We start from the raw sequence: 12,922 nt of genomic DNA, 5'->3' as shown, positions 1-12,922 counted from the left end.
TCCATGCGATTGCATGTACAAGAGTTGCAATCACATGTTCTTCCTAGGAAGTCCAAAATTTCTTCTACTTTTCAGATCATTTTGAATTGTGTCACTCGGAGTTACGGTTCATGAGATATGGTCAAAATACTGACAGGGGGTCAAAGCTGCCAGCAACGTCCTTTAACTTCAGATTGCAGATTTAATCTTCGTGTAATCAATTCGATCGAATGTTTCTTGACCAAAACATCTTCCAAGCATTCCTCAACATACTCCTTTAGTTCCAACTCCATTTTAAGCTCCAAAACACGCATCCAAGTACTCCCAAAGCACTGCTCCACTCGAACTATCTGAGATTGACATAAAAACATGAGCAGTACGGGAATTCTAACAAAATACATGAACTGAACATTATTTAAATAAATGACATGCAAATGTACAAATTATGACCCTAAATGCAAATGAAAACTACCCTAAAAGAACCATAAAATGGCATCTAGCAAATCTCCCCAAGCTTAAACCTTACTTGCCCTCAAGTAAGAAAAAAGAATAAAACATTATTAACATATGGAAAGATGTAGATGACATAAAAAGGAACTTACAATAAAAACTAAAACAAGATTAAGGAAACTAAAAATTCAAACTTTATCAAAACACTTCACTCTTTTTTTGTTCACATGATCAGATTTCACAACGAGGAAGCTCCAATGAAATCATTAACTAGACAACAGTCTCAATACTTTATATTAACGGTTCAGATTTCATATTTAATAAGTCAAACCAAGCTTGAGCAAATAATTTTTACGCCGTATTAAATTTTTGAAAACAATATATTTTTAAAAATCATTTCACAAAAATTCGTTTATATAAACATAGCTTGACCAAACCCTCCTTTTTTTCCGAACTCGTCCAGTAAACACGGTAAGCTCCATTATGGACAGAAAATTCAAGCTTACCTCTATGATACCACTATCGAGGGATCAATCTCATTATACCACACATCTTCTTCGTATTGATCAACTCTTGTGATTTAACTTGTTTAGTTCTTGATTTCGACTTGAACTTGACTTGGATTTGACTTTGAATTGTAGATTTCTTCAAGTTGTTTGATGTACCATTTCTAACATATATACATTAACTAGGCGCGAATTTTACTTTGAGGCCCACCATATCTTCAATACTTCAAAAATAATAATAAATTATGGGTATAACAAGAATTCCCTCCCAACCTCAAAAGGCGTAGAAACTATAGGATTCAGTACTTTAAGGAATGATAAGGGTTATCCAATCTAGGTTCTTTTCAAGGCATTCAAGGAAATTTTTTTCAAAACGTTGTTCGTTTTTCCATCCCACACTTCCATTGTAAAAATTATCTGACTCTTATGTTGGTTCATATAGAAAACATTTAAAACACTTGAAAAGATAATTCATAAAATTGATTGTAATGAGACCGTTACTTTCGGTAACTATCACACTTCATCTTAACATAACTATTGAATGTAAATAATATCCTCATCTCATGTAAATTTATTTATTTTTATTTTTTTTTTTTGATTTCTACATGAAGAAAATAAAAATAACTAGAAATAACAATCTTTTTGGGTTTTTTTTTATGAATGCAGAAAATAAAAAGGAAAATAATTTTGTTTTTGGATTTTTCGAAATTTTATATGCAAATGCAAAAAAAAAAAAAACAAAATTTGAAAGTTTTAAATGAAAAACTGAAAAATTTAAATTTTTTAACAAAAAATGCAAATTTTTTACACTAACCCCCCTCCCCAAGCTTAAAATGATGCATTGTCCTCAATACTTAGAGAGGAATGAACAGCTCAATAAAGTTAATAAAAACAAAAATGTGCAGCTAGGAAAGAATGTACCTGATAAAATTGCAGAAATCTGATTTTGACGAACATGTGGCGAAAAATCTGAATTTCAGCAACTCTGTCGATCCTCTGATTTCCCCCAGCTTGGTTGGAACTGTGACCATCTTTGTATTGAAAGCGAAGAAAAACTAAAAATTAACCCTCGGGTTGCCTCCTGGAAGCCGCCCATTTTTAAAGTCGTTGGCTCGACTTCGCCCAACCAGATTTATCAATGGCGTGGTTGGGACTTCTTTGAAGCTCAACTCTTTTTCTTGCCACTCCAGATCCTTTCAAATATGGAAAGATGGATTGATCTGGAACTTGTTCAGCAAATTGAAAATAATTCAGATTGTCTTCAGGTAAGCTCTTCTGATCTTTAGACTTCTTTCTCTTTCTGATCTTCTTCTTTTTCTGTACATAGATCTTCTCTTCAAATTCTTCAGATTTTCTTTTTTTTAGATTTGTACCAGAAACTTCCTCAACAGAAATCATCTCTTTTTCCTCTTCTTCTTCCAAAAGTTTTTTTTTCTTTTCTGATTCGTCCTCGGCAGGAATCAGATACTCCTCCTTCACATCCCCAAACTTATCTTCTGTTAGCTCCTCCAACGTGTATGATAAATTCCTGTCTATAAATTCTTCTTGCACAGAAACATTAGAAAGCCCACAGCAGCCCTCAGATAAAGGACTACTAGTACACATATAATTGACAAAAATATTTTCAAAAGGAACATTATCATCATTAATTTCACTGTCGAACGGATGCAACTGCAATCATAGTACGGACTGTCGTCATCTTTGCAACTGGGGCAAATGTATCCTTGTTGTCAAAACCGTACTGTTGGGAATACCCTTTTGCTACAAGTCTGGCTTTCTACCGCTCAACAGACACATCATATTTTGTTATTATCTTGTACACCCAATGACAGCCTATCGTATGTTTCCCAAAAGGATGGGATACCAAATCCCATGTATGAGTCTAAGGAAGAGCAGTGAGTTCCTCAACCATAACATTCTGCCAAAAAGGATCTAAAATAGCTTCTCTATATGATTTAGGTTCAGAAAGATGATGGATGCTCGCTATAAATGAAGTAAATGGTATTGAGTATGTAGAATAAGCAAAATCTGGAAGCTTGGTGGACTTGACAGGATGAGTAGATCTCCTGATGGGTGGTGGTGGAGGTGGATCTTCAATTTCAATAGTCGGAGGAGCAGACTCAGGAATAGGGGGATTCGAGGAACTCTCTGAAGAAGTGGGTGTGTCATGAGCTGAAGGATCAGATGGCATAGATGGGTCTCGAGCCTCTATCTCTTCATCAAAAGGATCAATATACAGAAGATCTGACTTCGTTACATTATGGGTTGTAGCAGGAATCAAGTAGAAAGGAATATGTTCCAAAAAAGTGACATGTCGGGAAACATATAACTTCTGACTAACAGGATCATAACAACTGTATCCTTTCTGTCCAAAACCATACCCCAAAAATACACAAATAGCAGATTTCGGCCCCAACTTGTTGCTCTCAACATGAGGACGAAGAACAAAAAACAAGTACATCCAAAAACTCGTAAGGAAGAGTAGTCTGGTAGGTGACCATATAGCTTCTCAAAATGAGACATTCCTGAATTCAATGAAGTAGGGATACGATTAATCTCATAAACAGCAGTTAGGACTGCTTCTCCCCAAAAGGGACTAGGGACCTACGCAGACAGGAGCAATGAGCGGGCAGTCTCAACAATATGACGGTGTTTTCGTTCTGCCACACCATTTTACTGCGGAGTCTCAATACACAATGACTGGTATATGGTACCATCAGAAGCAAGTAACTAAGTAAAATCATTAGAGGTATATTCACCCTCTAAATCACACCTAAAGTACTTAATCACAGCCGAATGTTGAGTTTTAACAAGAGCTCTAAAATTGTTGTAAATACCAATGAAATCAGATCTGCGTTTCACAAGATAAACCCATGTATAGAGTATAATCATCTATAAAAGATACATAATAGTAGGGATGGAAATGGGGCGGGGTTGACCATCCTTCTCCTCATCCCCGAGTGTCTGACCTCGTCCCCATCCCCATCCCCATCCCCGACAGATGCGGGGAATCAAATCCCCTCCCCTTTGTATTTTGGGCTTTTCCCCAGCCCATCCCTGGCCCATCCCCAACCCATCCCCAATCTATCAACATTATAAACTCAACTTACACAAAAAAACCAAGGTTAATAACCGATCAAAACCAGATGCCATAATCCGATTCTGTTTACATCAATCATAAAGTTTAACAAGCATCAAAACGAAAAGTGACGATTTGGTATACAGATAATGGAACGACGTGACAATTGATGAACTCTTGAAATTGGGAACATAATTTGATATACAGACTATCTCTAATGGTCTAATATAGATCAATTCATTTTAGTGGACTTAATTCAAATTCAATAAATGATCGATATATATATATATATATATATATATATATATATATATATATATATATATATATATATATATATATATATATATATATATATATATATATATATATATATATATAGTCATCAAAGCGGGGGCGGGGCGGGTTGAGGATTGTTATACACGGCCCCGGCCCCATCCCCAGTTTTAGCATAATGGGGATCCCCGGCCCCGTACCCAGTACTCGTTTTGGCAGGGAATACCTGTCCCCGATTGGGGCGGGTCAACCGGGTTCCCCACCGGGTCGGGTGAAATTCCATCCCTACATAATAGGTTGACCCACCCTTTGTGGATACTGGTGCAGGACCCCACACATCAAAATGAATAATGTCAAAAGGAGCAGTAGAACAAGACATACTTTTATTGAAATGTAAAGCAGAGAATTTTACCAGTTTACAACCACTACAATCAGAAATATCACAAGTGTTCAAATGACCCAAAACGCCACTATATTTGGTATGTACTTGACCCGACCCGGCATGGTCCATTTGGGTTGCACTTCACCCGAACAATTTATGGATAATCGTTTGAGAATCGTATAAGTTATGATTTATTAATATATTATAAGTCATAATATATTAATATAAAATCATATTATTTAATTAGTATTGATCTATAATTAATTTAGAATTAATTTAGAGATCAAAAGTATGACTAATTAAATATGGGCTCTTGTATTTATATAGTGTGGGCTAATGCTTATTTGGAATGGGCTAGGCTTGCATGGAAAGTCCATGGATACTCCATGGAGCTTTAACCCATGGATCTCATGGAAATGAAAAGACATGGGTATTAGGGTTTACATGGATGTAACCCTAATCCACCACACTATATAAAGGAGGCTTTGGTTCTTGAAATTGTACTAGTTGATGTGTGTAAACCAAGAGGGCCGATTTCAAGAAGTTTGTGACTATTCTCTCAAGTTTCCAAGTTTGTGGTGATTTGTGACTTCCATTTGAGGCATCCACATTATTGGTGCTAGGCTCTCAAACTCCAAGCAATCAACTACTACTACAAGGTAAGTAATTCTACTAGTCTTATTTGATTCAAGTATCTCATGCCATGCTAGTTAGGATAAGAACCTTGGAAAAATAATTATTTGCATGTATCTTAGTCAAACATAGATCCAAGGTTTCTAGGGTTGCATGTACACCATAGGACTGTTAGAATGCTCAAAACCCATCAGTGGTATCAGAGCCAGGTTTGTTTATTTGATACTTGATGCAAAAAAAAAACAAAAAAAAAAAACTTGAAAATCGAAGTTTTGTTCAAAAGCTCGTATCAAAATTTCAAGTTTTGTATATGTACTTACGATTCTTGAAATTTTTGATATGAACACTCATAAACATATGAGTTTAGAAGATCATAGAAATTATGTGCTAATAATTGATTAGATTAATTCTTGATCTTTATGTGTTTTAATGGAGTCCATAACTAGTTCTTAAGTTATGGATAACCAAAAGTCACATTTATAAATAACCATTAAAAGAACACATAGGTTACAAAAAATGAAGAGTCTTCATTTTTAATAACCATTAACTCATAAGTTATTAGAAATGAAAAGTTTTGAAAGTTTACAAAACTTGCCCTCAAGTTTTGGAACATGTAAAGTCATATTAAAAACTTTAGTTCCAACCCCTAGAATTTTAAAAGTTAAAATTCAACCCTTATACTTTATAATATTATAAGTTTAATAATATTTATATATGTATAAGATCAAGTCGTCTTACCGCTAGTACGCCTCATTCACGAAGCCGGTCTATAAGGGGGGTATAAGGTTGTTGCCTATAAAATGGCAACTTAATGGGTATCCACTCTCACCCACCGCTTCCTTGATCGGTGGAGGGTCGTTAGCCGAACGGGTAGGACAAGGACTTATAAATTCTAATTAAAAGTATAATGATAATACTAAAGTAACTAAACTTTATTGAATTCCCAATCTTAGTTATTTTAGGAAAATGTGAATAAGGTGCTAATCCATGAAATTACACTTTACACTTTGTTTAAGTCGTTAGTGGAGCGTGTGTGGTTAACCGGAACACTAACTTGAACTTAACAAGGTAGGTAAAGGGTGACTTAATGTTTATCATAGTATCGATGGAGCGTGTGTGGTTAACCGGCACATCGATTGAGGGGTAATACATTAAGGGTACCAAGTAATTTGCATGGTTACTTCACACCTTGTTTTATGATCCTCGGCATCCCAGTCACAAAACTTGAAGGGCACACTCGAGATTGAAACATGCCATTGAAGAAAGTTCAATGAATCTCAAAGAATCTAGGAGTTTCTAAACCAATTAAAACCTAATTAAATATTTCGTTTTTCATGGTGGAAATTGGTGAATCGTCATTCACCTACCTTCAAATATCTTATAGCTTAGATTACGGCATCCCTCTTCTAAGTTATAAAATATTGTGTTGGGTCCTAGCCTTAATATTACATTTGGGTGTTTTGTTAAGGACTATCTCTATATCTGATCTAATCTATTCCCTCTTCTTTTCAGATGTCTTCCAATAACAATGCTTCTGGCTCAAACCCTACTAGCTCCTTCTCTCTCATGAATCTTTGTGGGAGAGTCATCTTTGATGGGTCCAACTTTACAGATTGGATCAGAAACATCAGGATGGTCACTCGGTATGAGAACAAAGAATATGTTCTCGACAAGGAGCTGAAGGTACCCGAGCCAACTGCTACTCCTGAAGAGCTTGTTGAATATGAGGTACATGAAAGAGATGCTACAAAAGTGGCATGCATCATGATGGCCACCATGACAGCCGAGCTCCAAAAGTCCTATGAGGACTATTATCCTTTTGAGATGCACCAGGACTTGATGGACCGCTACCATCAAAGTGCTCGTCAAGAGCGATATGAAATAATCTCCTCCATGATAACAACCCGAATGAAGGATGGTGAACCCATCACGGGCCACATGCAGAAAATGCAAAGGTATGTGGACCGTTTACTGAAGCTGAATGTGAACTTCCCTGAGGAGTTAGCAATAGACATCATTTTGCACTCCTTTCGATCGTGCTATGATCAATTCCGCATGACATATCACATGAACAAGGAAGAAGTCACCGTCAGCAAACTTCAAGGACTCTTGAAGACCGCCAAAAGTGGTCTAAAGGGTAAGTCGGTTGTTACTACTCCTACTCCTACTCCAACTGCGGCCAATGTCTTGGCAACCGGGCATGGCAAAGGGAAGAAGAGAAAGAACCCTTCTAAGGGTACCAAGGGTAAGACCCTTGAAGGATCCTCTTCAAGCAAAACCAAGAAAGGTTTTGTCACTCCTTCTGCTAACCCTAATGAGGCTGAATGCTTCTATTGCCATGAAAAGTCGCACTGGAAGCGAAACTGCCCAAAGTACCAGCAAGATTTGAAGGATGGGAAAGTAAAACCCAACCATGCAGGTATATACACTATATTGTCTAATAACTCACCTCATTCTAAGTCTTGGGTCCTTGATACAGGTTGTGGTATTCACATATGTTGTGATTTGCAGGGACTAAAAAGTAGTGAGAATGTGAAGCAGGGAAAGATAAACTTGATCATGGGAAACAGGAAAGCTTCACCTGTCACCAAGATAGGAGTTTATTCCTTAGTGCTAAATAGTGGGTTTACATTAGATTTTAATAAATGTTATTATTCGCCAGAAATGGCAAGAAATGTTATTTCCTTTCATGCATTGTATAAACAAGGTTTTACCTTTTATTTTGATAATAATAATGGTAGTATTGATGCTTTCTTTAATAATGTTCTTTATTTTAAAGCATTACCTTGTGATGGCGTGTATGAAACTGTATCTGTTGTAGATAATCTAGGAAATAATGTATTGTGTATTAACTCTTCCACTAGCTTAGATAAAGCATCCTTATGGCATTGTCGTCTTGGACATGTAAGCAAGAAACGCATAGGCCAACTCCAAAAGGATGGAGTCTTGGAGTCATTTGACCTAAAGTCAGATGATAGTTGTGAATCTTGTTTGCTTGGTAAAATGACAAAGTCACCTTTTACTGGCACTTGTGCTAGGGGTGAAGGTTTGTTGGACCTCATACACATGGATGTGTGTAGACCCTTCAGAACCGCCACAAGAGATGCTAATCGGTTCTATATGACTTTTACTGATGATTTTAGTAGATATGGATATGTCTACCTAATCAAGCATAAGTCAGAAACCTTTGAGAAATTCAAAGAGTTTAAGCAAGAAGTGGAGAATCAGTTGGGCAGGAACATTAAGATGCTTCGATCCGATCGTGGTGGTGAGTATCTTAGTACTGAGTTCCTTGACTATCTTAAGGAATGTGGGATTGTCTCACAATTGACACCTCCTAGGACACCACAGTTGAATGGTGTAGCTGAGAGGCGCAATCGGACCTTGTTGGACATGGTTCGTTCCATGATGAGTCGATTTTCGCTACCAATCTCATTTTGGGGGTATGCCTTAGAGACTGCGGCCCATATCCTTAATCTAGTCCCTACAAAGAAGGTTGCCAAAACACCTCACGAGGTGTGGACTGGAAAAGTTCCCAATCTAGACCACATCAAGATTTGGGGTTGCGAGGCTTTCGTGAGACGCGAGACTCACGATAAGCTCGAACCCCGAAGCGAAAGGTGTATTTTCATCGGCTACCCATAGAAATCCTTTGGTTACATCTTCTACAGACCCAGTGATAATGTGGTCTTTGTAGCAAGAAGAGGATTCTTTCGAGAGAGAGAATTCATGAGCCAAGGAGACAGTGGGAGGCAAATTGACCTTGAGGAAATTCAAGAGTCAAGTGGTGAAGGAACCTCAAACCCTAGCCCTCAACCTGAGGAGGAAACTCCTGTTGAGCCGACTGAAGAATCTATACCTCTGAGGCGTTCCACCAGAGTTAGGAATGCACCTGAGCATTATTATGGTTTTCATATTACTGCAGAAGGTGAGACACTTATCAATGATAACACACTGGTAAATCTGGATGAGCCTAACAGCTACACGGAAGCCATGGCAGGCCCTGAGGCTGCTAAATGGAAAGAGGCTATGGATAGCGAGATACAGTCCATGTATGACAATCAAGTTTGAAACTTGGTTGAAAATGTACCTGATCGTAAGATAGTTGGGTGCAAATGGATCTTCAAGAAGAAGACCGACATGGATGGTAATGTACACACTTATAAGGCACGACTGGTTGCAAAGGGTTATTCTCAAACTACGGGAGTTGATTATGATGAGACCTTTTCACCAGTGGCCAAGATTAAGTCTATTAGGGTTCTGTTAGCCATTGCTGCATTTCATGATTATGAAATATGGCAAATGGATGTCAAAACCGCTTTCCTTAATGGAAACTTGGCTGAAGATGTTTACATGGTTCAGCCAGAGGGTTTTGTCAGTACAGAGTATCCTAGTAGAGTGTGTAAGCTCGAGAAATCCATTTATGGATTAAAACAGGCACCTCGCAGATGGAATCTTTGCTTTGATGAGAAAGTCAAAGAATTTGGCTTTTCAAGGAGTGAAGATGAATCTTGTGTCTATATCAAGGCTAGTGGGAGTATAGTCAGCTTTTTGGTACTGTATGTGGATGACATACTACTCATAGGAAATGACATCCCAACCCTGCAGGAAGTAAAGTCCTGGCTTGGGAAGTATTTCGCTATGAAGGACCTTAGAGAACCTGCCTATATCCTAGGGATAAGGATTTTGAGAAACAGGAGTAAAAGACTAATTGGACTTAGTCAAAGCACCTATGTGGACAAAGTGTTGAAAAGGTTCAACATGCATAACTCCAAGAAAGGAGAGTTACCCATCCAGAGTAACGCCAGATTGAGTAAGATACAAAGCCCTAGTACTGAGGTTGAGATAGCAGAAATGAGTCGAATACCTTATGCTTCAGCTGTAGGATCGATCATGTATGCTATGATGTGTACTCGACCTGATGTAGCCTTTGCTTTGAGCATGGTTAGCAGGTATCAGGGGAACCCTGGCAAGGCACACTGGACTGCGGTAAAGAATATCCTCAAGTACCTACGGAGGACTAAGGACTGGGTCCTTACCCTCGGTGGCAGTGAGGACTTGAGAGTTGTAGGGTACAGTGATGCTAGCTTTCAGACTGACAGGGATAATTTCCGCTCTCAGTCGGGCTGGGTCTTTACTCTAAACGGAGGGGCAATTACTTGGAAAAGTTCCAAGCAGGAGACAGTGGCTGATTCCACTTGTGAATCAGAGTATATAGCAGCAAGCGAGGTAGCAAAGGAGGCTATATGGCTAAAGAACTTCATCGGAGACCTTGGAGCTGTACCAGCTATAAAGGAGTCAATGGAGATTTTCTGTGACAGCAATAGTGCGGTTGCCTTAGCCAAGGAACCAAGAGATCATGGGAGATCCAGACACATTGACAGAAAATATCACTTCATCAGACATCGAATAGAAGAAGGAATCCTCGTGGCAAAGAGGGTATCATCAGATGAGAACCCAGCAGATCCCCTCACGAAGGGACTGACTCGGGCTAAGCATCTCCAGCATGCTCGGAGCATAGGGCTGAAGGATGATATTAGTTTTAGTAGTTAGATAATCTTGAAATTTGTAAAATGTAATTGACATTTGATGATAAATAAAAGTTGTTATTTATGAGTAAAGTGTTGCTATCTCTTGCCAATCGTTTACTATTATTTCTTTTTGCATGTTTTGACTTCCAGAATAATTATGTTATGGTTTATATCATATTATTCAAACTATCCACAGTCGGTCATATGTTGGAAGTAGATATGAATCAAGACTGTCATGGGTTGGCTTGTAGAGGTCTAAGATGTTAGACAAAGCGGGGCTACAACACTCATGAGTGCTCATAAGTTCTGAGTATTGGATTCAACCCACGCTCACTTGTATCACTTCATGGAATTTATCTCGAGTGATCGTGAGACGGTAATATCATATAAGTCTTCAAACCTAGAGATATGATTTGTTGCCTATGAGTTGGTTATGCATTAATTGCACGAAAACGCATTGGTAACTTGATGTTATAAACCGTGCCTTTGTGTGTAGTTCAACAAGTAGTAGAGCAAACATATGAGTCGAAGTTTATCTGTTCCTTCTAGGATTAGAAGCGATATCTGGGCCCCTCGATGATTTTGTTTTGACCTATGTACCGGGCCCGGTCAGAACTAAATTGATGTGTTCAGTTAAGTTCTATGTCAAACAAATCGGAAATCGGGAAACAAATGCTGGACAATAAGCAAGACCATGTTCCATGTATTTGTCTGGCTGATATCTAGAACAGAGGATTATATGATCACTTATCTAAAATGGCGCTTCATAGTTCAACAGAGTTTAAAGAGCTACGATTGCTTATCGGTTCCTGAAGTCATACTTGCAACTATAGTTATTAGACTTATCCAAGTGGGAGACTGTTGGATATAGTGTCTAAGTCCATAACTATATTTGGTATGTACTTGACCCGACCCGGCATGGTCCATTTGGGTTGCACTTCACACGAACAATTTATGGATAATCGTTTGAGAATAGTATAAGTTATGATTTATTAATATATTATAAGTCCTAATATATTAATATCAAATCATATTATTTAATTAGTATTGATCTATAATTAATTTAGAATTAATTTAGAGATCAAAAGTATGACTAATTAAATATGGGCTCTTGTATTTATATAGTGTGGGCTAATGCTTATTTGGAATGGGCTAGGCTTGCATGGAAAGTCCATGGATACTCCATGGAGCTTTAACCCATGGATCTCATGGAAATGAAAAGACATGGATATTAGGGTTTACATAGATGTAACCCTAATCCACCACACTATATAAAGGAGACTTTGGTTCTTGAAATTGTACTAGTTGATGTGTGTAAACCAAGAGGGCCGATTTCAAGAAGTTTGTGACTATTCTCTCAAGTTTCCAAGTTTGTGGTGATTTGTGACTTCCATTTGAGGCATCCACATTATTGGTGCTAGGCTCTCAAACTCCAAGCAATCAACTACTACTACAAGGTAAGTAATTCTACTAGTCTTATTTGATTCAAGTATCCCATGCCATGCTAGTTAGGATAAGAACCTTGGAAAAATACTTATTTGCATGTATCTTAGTCAAACATAGATCCAAGGTTTCTAGGGTTGCATGTACACCATAGGAGTGTTAGAATGCTCAAAACCCATCATACAGTTCCCCCACCCTACGGCCAATCCCAATCACCTTCTGGGTGTGTTGATCATGTATAACATAGACATAATCAGAAAAGAACACCCAGTTACCAGACTTACATAACTGACTGACTGAGACAAGATTCAAAGTAAGTTTGGGAATGTGATAAACATCAGGGAGAGTGATATGAGAAATAGAGACAAGCCCAACACCCTCAACTAGAATAGATGTATCACTAGCAGACATAACATAAATAGATGACACATGTGACAAAGAAGTAAATTATGACAAATTAGGAGTCATGTGATGGGTTGCACCAGAATCTAAAATCCAAAAAGATGAGGTAATACCTGATGTACCGGATGAAGTAGGACCAGAATGAGACATATATGCAGACATGGAAGTGGGATTAGAGGCCCAATATTGTCTGAAACTCTCAAACACCTTGGGATCCAATGCAAATGGTGGCATGTTTTCA

This window comes from Lactuca virosa, chromosome 2 (assembly GCF_052849685.1).
Source record: "Lactuca virosa cultivar CGN04683 chromosome 2, Lactuca_virosa_CGN04683_v6, whole genome shotgun sequence".
NCBI classification, from domain to species: Eukaryota; Viridiplantae; Streptophyta; class Magnoliopsida; order Asterales; family Asteraceae; genus Lactuca; species Lactuca virosa.
Note: the sequence above shows the minus strand (reverse complement) of the source record.